Here is a 7,064-nt window from a genome sequence, read left to right as displayed (position 1 = left end):
TTTGAATTTAGACACAAACCTGAGTTAAGGCAAACCCGAGCCAACCTTAAGAATCAGTTAATACTGGTGCCCAGGACAGAAGGGGGAAAATTATGAAATAGCAGCATGAACTCCCCCCAGACTGGTTCACGATTTAACCACAGTTTAAAAGGGAGCTGGATCTATATGGGAACTGGGTCTTGCTTGCAGACACACCCATTTCAACATCTATGTAATGTCACTTCATTTCACTACCCTGGGGCCAGTTAGTGCAATGGTCAGAGTATTGGACTCGGATCAGGAAGGTCCCCACTCTATTATGAAACATGGTGAGTGACTACATGCCGGGTACTCCCTCTCAGCCTAACCTATCTTACAGGGTTGTTGTGAGGATAAAATGGGGGAAGATAACGATGTGTGCTGCCTTAATCTCTTTGGAGGAAAGGCAAGATAACTATATATTAAGACAGAGGAGCAATAAAAGAGCCCTCCCCCCATCAAAATAACCTGGATGAGTGAAGCAAATAATAACAACATTTGGTTTATCTATATTCAGGACAACTTAAATGCCCACTCACAGTGGTTTACAAAGTGTGTTGTTATTATCCTCGTGGCAATCACCCTGTAAGGTGGTGGGGCTGAGAGAGCTCTGAGAGAGCTGTGATTGATCCAAGGTCACCCAGCTGACTTCAAACAGAGGAGTGGGGGATCAAACCTGGCTCTCCAGATTAGAGTCCTGCTGCTCTTAACCACCTACACCAAACTGGCTCTATTTAGTGGGGTAGTGATAGCAGAAAATGCCATTAAGTCATAGGTGGGTTTTTCACAGCTAGAGGCTAACAAGTGATTTGCCATTGCCTACCTCTGCATAGTTACCTTGGTCTTCCTTGGTAGTCTCCCATCCAATTACTAACCAAGGCTGAACCTGCTAAGCTTCCAAGATTCAATGAGATCAGGTAAGCCTAGGGTAACCAGATCAGGGCAACACGGTCCAGGAAATGCAATCAATTCAGACATGGAAAACAGTGACATTGCCCAAAATGTATGCTGTTTCCCATGGGGCGAAACTATTAAGTGATTATGTCACGTGGGCCACCATATGCTCCTAAGTACCGTTGCCTTGAGTGAATGTCTGCAGCTTCCAAGGAATGTTGGGGGAAACAATTCACGTCAAATTTCTGGAGGCTGACATCCTCCAAGGTACAATTGTGTGAAAAGCACATTTTATGTCTAAAGAACAACAACAACAAAGTAAAAACACATGTATCAAGAAGGAGTTACACCATTTTCAGAAACATAAATATCAACATAGAAAAAAGGAGGAGCAGAGATGCCTTGATAGTCAATTAAACATGAAAGAGACAGGATAAAGACTTAAATATGGATGAGCATACGCGTAGTCTACATGATCAAATAAATACAAAACAAATACACAGATTAGTAGCAGCAAAGATCAATCTGTTTACTGGCCAATGTAATTAACTGCACAAGAGTTTTCAAGCCTTTCCTCCTTCGGCCTTTCTCTTCCAGCCAGATTTATACTGTCCGAAACTGCATACAGGCTGTTATGCTAGACGCCACTCTGCTGATCTTAATAGCGGAAGTAACTATTTCCACACATACTACTAAATGGAGAAGGTCACAGATTTTCTGGCTTTGAAATTTCACATATTACCCAAGGGGCATTTCAGGTTCATTTCTTGATACCCGGCAATTCCCTACCTTTTAAACTGACCTTGCTTTCTTGACCTATCATGAGAACTCGTAACACGTCCTTGTCCCATCCAAGGTCATCTTGCCTCTCTTGTAGGATACTGCTCCTGCCTTTTGAGTTCGGGCATCCAAAGAAAGGCAAGGAATGAGAAAGCACAACCTCCCCTTCTCCCAAAAAATTCTGATGTCAAAACAGAGTCGGAGGATGCGTTGACTTAGAACCTTCAAATCCCAGTGGGGCCACCAACGAGCTGAAACGGCAATCCTAGGCATGATTATTTGGGAACAAGTGCCCATTGCAAGCGGCTTCTGAGTAAACACGTATAGGACGTGGCTGCAAATGACTTGGGCGCAATCAGTAAGGACAAAATCCAGGTCAGTCAGGCATCTGCTTAACTCATTCTCAAGGGGATTCTGAAGTGTTCTCTCTGGCTTGATGGCATGTGCTCTCTCTCTCTCTCTCTGGCACATTACCTATAACAACTCTACAGACCATTTCACAGGGCGGTTATAGGAAAATACAGGATTGGGAGAGAAAAGAGAAGGAATTGTAGGAGCGGAGAACATTTTGGAAATTCCTCCCATAATCTCCCCCTCTGAGATTCTCTAAACTCTCTCAAGGGCTTGAACAGGCCTCCCTCCCTTAACCAACACTCAGTCTCATTAGACTGGTCTGGAAGAGTTTTGTTTTCTTTCACCAAATTTACAGAGTCATTTTTCTACATATGTGGGAAATCTGCCCCCCCCCCGCCCCCGCGGTATGTAGAGACCTTACGCTGTTTGTGAGCAGCCTGATGGTGTGTTCATTGTTCATACAAAGGCCAGCCAGTTTTCTATTAGTGATCAGGGCTTTTTTTCAGCAGGAACGCAGTGGAACGGAGTTCTGGAACCTCTTGAAAATGGTCACATGGCTGGTGGCCCCGCCCCCTGATCTCCAGACAGAGGGGAGTTGAGATTGCCTTCCACGCCACAATCTAAACTCCCCTCTGTCTGGAGATCAGGGGGTGGGGCCACCAGCCATGTGACCATTTTCTCCGAGGGCAACCCACTGAGTTCCACCACCTCTTTTCCAAGAAAAAAAGCCCTGTTAGTGATTATTACCTGCCCTGAACTTTGGGGGGGGGGGGGCTGTAAACCTAAATGAATAAAAGATGAGTAAGAGGTTTACTTGCACAGAATTCATTTTTTTCAAATTATAGAGATGCTACGAAGTCCCCTGCATGGAATCAGTTAGCATATCAGTCAGGGTTATGTTGAGCTTTTCTCTCTTTTGTCCTAGTTGAATACAACCAAGGGGTTTTTAGACATGGGTCAGCATTCAAAAATGCTGTTCCCCTACCTACATCTTGCAGCGGTACGGCCCGTAATTCTCCCAGTTCAGTTTCCCACTGCCTTTGACATAACACAGAGATTGATTCTTGGAGTCTGGCGATCAAATTGGGTAAAGATCGAGAAGGTGGAACGAAGCATTATGTTTGCTTCAACGTAACGTGCTACTCACAACCATGCATTGGGAGTTCCAAAGCAAAAGAACAACAGGCTCAGAACTGACAACCCCACTGACAGATCACTCAAATTAAACACGAAGATGCCACATTTCAAGACGGAGGGAGGGGCAGTGGTGGTGAAACCAAATTGGTTTCCTTCATCAGTGAGGGCCCCACCATGAAAGTTAGATGATTCCGTGCTTCGGTGGGTGAACCCACACTCACCTGGCAGCACATAAAAAAACGGCTGCTAATTTGATGTATGCAGCTGGGCAATGGAGGAAAGATGCTTCCTGGAAGCATGCCTGAGATGGGAAGAATTGGCCAGCTGTGCTCCCGGCACTGCCAGCCAAGTCAGATGCTTCTAATGGAGACCAGATACCTCCTCATTTGGGCCAAATTGTGCATCATGTTTGCCAGCCAAACGTTTCCAGCTGCAACAAGATTTGGACTCTGCATTCAGTTATAGTGGCCAAGGCCAGCCTTGCCTTGAAGCGGCTGCTTTGAGCCGCAGGTCCGAGGGATATCCCTGTCTCCACTTTCCACCTCTGAGTAAGCTTCAGACTCCAAAGCCTCCAGGGCACCATTTTGATTTTTCAAACAAGGTGCAAAAAGGTATGAGGTTCAGTTCATTTATGCAGGAAAATGATTGTGCAATGAAGGGGCAGGCGGCAGATTCCAGATTTGAATGTTCCTTTATACAAAAACTTTATGCCTGCGGAGAATTAGCATAGCAGAGAGAAAAATTCGGCCTCCTCTCTGTTCCTGTGGTTTTTTAAAATTAAACATGGAAAAGCATTCCAAAATGGGATCCTCCATGAACATTGTGAAGTTGCCTTATACCAAAGGAGACACTTGGTCTATCAAGATCGGTATTGGGTACTCTGATGGCCAGAGACAAAAAAATCTATTATAATAACCAGTACAAAGAAATAGAACAACAAAAAAGGAAGAACAAGTGATCTGTTCCAAAAGATCCAAGAAATCAAAGGGAAATTCAAACTACGGCTTGGGATACTGAAAGATCAAAACAGAAATACAGTATCTGATCAGGACAAAATAAAGGAAAGATGGAAACAATACACCAAAGAACTATACAAAAGAGATGGAAGGATGACATACTTTAAATGAAGAATCTTTTGATGAAGAACCAGAAATCCTAGAAAGTGGAGTAAAGGCTGCACTAAAAGCAACTGGGAGAAGCAAAGCACCTGGAGTAGATGGAATACCAATAGAGTTATTCCAAGCTACAGAAATGGAGTCTATCAGAATCTTAACAAGAATCTGTCATTGAAAACAAAACAATGCCCCACAGACTGGAAACGCTCCGTTTAGATTCCAATTCCAGAAAAAGGGGATGCCAAAGAGTGCAGCAACTATCAGACAAGCAAAGTGATGCTCAAAATTTTACAGCAAAGACTCTTACCGTATATGGAACGAGAAATGCCAGATGTTCAAGGTGGATTCAGAAAAGGAAGAGGCACCAGAGATCACATTGCACATTTATGATGGCTAATGGAACTTACCAAGGAATTTCAGAAGAAAGTCAGCCTGTGTTTTATAGATTACAGCAAAGCTTTTGACTGTGTGGATCATGAAAAGCTATGGAGAGTCTTAAAAGAAATGGGGGTGCCACATCATCTGATTGTTTTGATGCACAACCTGTACTCTGGAAAAGAGGATACTGTTAGGATAGAATATGGGGAAACAGAGTGGTTTCCAATTGGCAAAGGTGTCAGAGAAGGATGCATATTATCTCCCTACCTGTTCAGCCTCTATGCAAAGTATACCATAAGGAAAGCTGGATTAGATCTAGGAGGAGAAGGAGTGAAAATTGGTGGAAGGAACATGAACCATTTGAGATATGCAGATGACACCATATTACTAACAGAAAATAGTGAAGACTTGAAATGACTACTGATGAAGGTTAAAGGAGAAAGCGCCAAAGCAGGATTACAACTGAACATCAAGACAAAAGTGATGACTACTGAGGAATTGCACAATTTTAAAGTTGACAATGAGGAAATTGAAATTGTTCAAAATTTTCTATTACTTGGTTCAATTATCAACCAAAAGTGAGACTGCAATGAAGAAATCAAACGATTGAGGCTTGGAAGAGCAGCTGTGAGGGAGCTAGCTAAGATCCTTAAAGATAAAGATGTCTCTCTGGGAACCAAGATCAAGATAATCCAAACTATGGTATTCCCCATTGCTATGCATGGATGTGAAAGTTGGACAGTGAAGAAAGCTGACAGGAAGAAAATTGATTCATTTGAAATGTGGTGCTGGAAGAGAGTTTTGTGGATACCATGGACAGCCAAAAAGACCAATAAGTGGGTACTAGATCAAATCAAGTCTGAATTCTCCCTAGAAACTAAAATGACAAGACTAAGGATATTGTACTTTGGTCACATCATGAGAAGACAAGATTCTCTGGAAAAATCAATAACGCTAGAAAAAGTGGAAGGCAGTAGGAAAAGAGGAAGACCTAAAATGAGGTAGCTTGACTCAATAAAAGAAGCCACGTCCTCCAGTTTGCAGGATCTGAGCAAGTCTGTTAATGATAGGACGTTTTGGAGGTCTCTCATTCATAGAGTCGCCATAGATCGGAGGCAACTTGACGGCACGTAACACACTTGACGGCAGCAGCTCTCCAGGGTCTCAAGTAGAGGTCTCTCATTACTTACTACCTGATCCCTTTTAACTGGAGATGCTGGTGATTGAACCTGGGAACTTCTGAGTGCAAAGCCGATGCACTACTATTGAGCCACAGCCCTCCATACCTACCCACCTGCACTGTGAAGTGCAGAAGTTCATTCCACTATCTTATTCTCCTGCTTGTGAGAACCAGGCTTAAGGCCCATTCTTGCAGAAAAGGATATCCCAGACATTCTCAAGGCAGACATCATCTTTCTAAATCCATCCGTGCCGAGCTGAATGGTATGGAAATGGATATGGAAATGTGCCTTTCTGCACATCTGCAGAGGCAGCAAAAGGTTGGAAACCCTAATCTTGGAATCTTGTACTCAATGTCCCCCCACCCCAGATTTTGCAGTTGGAACTCCCTACATTCAAAGGAGTAATGCCAATAAAGGTTGGTTGTTGTGGGTTTTCCGGGCTGTATTGCCGTGGTCTCAGTGTCGTGACACTGAGAGATCTCTGTCTTTTGGTGCTACACCTCTGAAGATGCCAGCCACAGCTGCTGGCGAAACGTCAGGAACTACAATGCCAAGACCACAGCAATACAGCCCGGAAAACCCACAACAACCATCGGTCTCCGGCCGTGAAAGCCTTCGACAATACACCAATAAAGGTTGCTGCTGCTGCTACATTCAAAGGAATGCACTTCACCTTTGCTTGCCTAATTTGGGTTTTGTAATAGTTGATTTTTCCCAGTCTTCTTTTGGGGGTGGGGGGTGAGAAATATTTGAAGCTTTCTCTGCTCTCTCACATTCTCTCTTTTTCTGGATCACCAATTGAAACTTTTGGGAGGGCACATCAATGGGCGTGGCAGATCAAAGAGCAGGGGGATTGAAGGTTCAAAGACGACACTCATGCCTCAATTCCTAAACAAGTCCCATGTTCTAAGCACTCATCCCAACTACTTACACAGTTCCTAACTTCTCTCTACAACCCTTAGCCAACAGAACCAAGTAAGCTGGTCCATCTGGCCCCATATAGCCTACTCTGACTAGCAGTACTTCTCCAAGTCCTCGGGCAGGGGTATTTCAATAAACTTTTAAGTGGAGGTGCGGAGGACTGAACTGGCCTGCGAAGCACAGTGTCTACCACCAAGCTGCGGGCCCTTCCACAGCACTTCGACTGTACTCTGCTCCTCTCTCAGCAAACCGCCCTTCCTTCAGCTACAGCATAGCAACAGCACTA

This window comes from Eublepharis macularius, chromosome 6 (genome assembly GCF_028583425.1).
Source record: "Eublepharis macularius isolate TG4126 chromosome 6, MPM_Emac_v1.0, whole genome shotgun sequence".
In the NCBI taxonomy this organism is placed as follows: domain Eukaryota; kingdom Metazoa; phylum Chordata; class Lepidosauria; order Squamata; family Eublepharidae; genus Eublepharis; species Eublepharis macularius.
This window is presented reverse-complemented; position numbering follows the sequence as displayed.